Here is a 2795-nt window from a genome sequence, read left to right on the forward strand (position 1 = left end):
CAAACACCTTAGACACAACAACAAAAATAAGTTTAAAATAAAGGATCAGAAAAACATATATCAAGTAATTGTTGTTGTTGTTAATTTCCATCGAGTTGGTTCCGACCCATAGCAACCCTGTATAGGGTTTCCGGGGAGCAGCTGGTGAGCTTGAACTCCTGACCCTGCAGTTCAAATGCTTTTGCAGTCTGGCACATTAACCCACAGCGCCACACCAGCAACCAAAAAAGAGCAGGCGTGGCAATATTAATTTCTGGTAAGATTGACTTTAAGGAAAAACAGCAAAAGAGACACGGAAGAATATTATACAATGACTGAAGGGTCAATCCAACAAGATGATATAACCAGAATAAATATCTACGCACTCAATGAAAGAGCTTCAAGATACTTGAGTCAAACTTTAACAAAATTAAAAAGAGAAATGGACAACTCCACAATAATTTGTTGTTGTTGTTGTTGTTGTTGTTAAGTGCCTTTGAGTCAATTCTGACTCACAGCGATCCTGTATAGGATTCCTAAGGAGCAGCTGGTGGATCTGAACCACAATAACAGTCCTGAGTTCATTCCAACTCAGACTGACGCTACAGGACAAAGAAGAACTGTTCCGTAGGGTTTCCAAGGCAGTAAATCTTTACTGAAGCACACTGTCTCATTTTTCTCTGGCGAAGTGGCTGGTGGGTTCAAACCACCAATCTTTCGATTAGCAGTCCAATGTTTAACACTGTGTACCACCAAGACTCCTAAAATATTAGTTGTTGTTAAGTACAGACTTTAATATACCACTTTCGATGTAGGGTAGAACAGCAAGAACAAAACAAAGATAAAGATAATTTAAACAATGCAACCAACCGATAGATCTCATTGTTGTTAAGTACCACGAAGTCAGTCAAACTCAGCCACCCTATAGAGTATACACATGATAGGATCCTATACATAGAAAATCAGGATCCCAATTCTCTTTATGGCAGAGCAATAGTCCACTGTAATGTATATACCACATTTTGTTTATCCATTCATCAACTGAAGAACATCTGGGTGTTTCCATCTTTTAGCTATTGTGAATAGTACTGCAATGAAAACTAGTGTACCTGTCTGTTTACAACACTGCTTCCAAGAGAGGAACTGTTGAGTCATAATCATATAGCAGTTTTAAATTTAACTTATTGAGGAACTGCCATATCGCTACAGTCACTGGGTATTCCTTCCATCTTCTTCTGATGCTTTCTGCATCATTCAATATTTTGCCCTTGTTGTTGTTAAGTACCGTAGGGCTGGTTCTGACTCATAGTGACCCTGTACAGGGTTTCCGAGGCTATAAATCTTTACGGGGAGCAGAAAGCCTCATCTTTCTCCTGCAGAATGGCTGGTAGTTTCAAACTGCCGACCTTGAAGTTAGCAGCCCAATACGTAACCACTACACTACCAGAGCTCCTTAGAGTCCAATATTTCAATTCGAGGCTTGAATTTTTTTTCTTCATTTCCCTCAGTTTAAGAAATGCTGAGTGAGTTCTTCCCGTTTGGTTTCCCAATGCCAGGTCTTTGCACATTTCATTATATTTGCCTTTGTCTTCTCGAACTGCCCTTTAAATTATTCTGTGCAGCTGTTTTACTTATTTATTCCATTTGCTTCAGCATCTCTAAGCTGGTGAGCAAGTTTCAGAATTTCTTCTGACATCCATGGTGGTCTTTTTCTACTTTCTCGTCTTCTTAATGACCTTTTGCTTTCTTCCTGCATGATGTTCTTGATGTGATCCCATAACTCTTCTGGTCTTTGGTCTTTAGTGTCTAATGCACATTATCTGTTCTTCAGATGAGCTCTAAAATCATGTGAGATATGTTCAAGGTCAAATTTTGCTTCTCATGGACTTATTTAATTTTCTTCAGCTTCAGTCTGAACTAACATATGAGCAACTGAAGGTCTGTTCCACAGTCTGCCCCAGCCTTGTTTTGATGATATGGAGCTTTTTCACCATCTCTTTTCACAGATATAGTCAATTAGAATCTTTGTATTCAATCTGGTGAGGTATATGCGTATAATCGTCTTTTATGTTGTTTAAAAACAGTATTTGCAGTGAAGTCATGGGTCATGTAAAATTTTATCATGTGATCTCTAGCATCGTTTCTATCATCAAGGCCATATTTTCCAACTACTGACCGATGTTCAACCATTTCAAGAGGTAATATATGATCAAGAACCAATGACACTCATGGAAGAAGTCCGAAGTGCACTGAAGACATGGGCAAAGAACAAGGCTCCTGAAATTGATGGACTACAAATTGAAATCTTTCAATAAACTGATACAGCACTAGAGGCACTAACCCATGTATTACAAGAAATCTGAAACACAGCTATCTGGCCAACTGATTGGAAAAGATCCACATTTATGACCATTTCAAAGAGAGGTGACACAATGGAATGAGGAAATTATGGACAATATCATTAAAATAACATATAAGTAAAAGTTTACTGGAGATAATTCAAAAACAGCTGCAACAGTACATTGACAGGGAACTGCTGAAGGTCCAAGCTGGATTCAAAAGAGGATGTGGAACAAGGGATAGCACTGCTGACATCAGATGGATCTTGGCTGAAAGCAGAGAATACCAGAAAGATGTTTACCTGTGCTTTATTAACCATGCAAAGGCTTTCAATTGGGTGGATCTTGACAAGCTATGTACAATATTGTGGAAAATATTCAAACTGAAGCTGAAGAAAATGAAAACAAGTCCACAAGAACCAAAATATGACCTTGAATTTATCCCACATGAATTTAGAGATCATCTGAAGAACAGAT

This window comes from Chrysochloris asiatica, unplaced genomic scaffold (genome assembly GCF_000296735.1).
Source record: "Chrysochloris asiatica unplaced genomic scaffold, ChrAsi1.0 scaffold00036, whole genome shotgun sequence".
NCBI classification, from domain to species: domain Eukaryota; kingdom Metazoa; phylum Chordata; class Mammalia; order Afrosoricida; family Chrysochloridae; genus Chrysochloris; species Chrysochloris asiatica.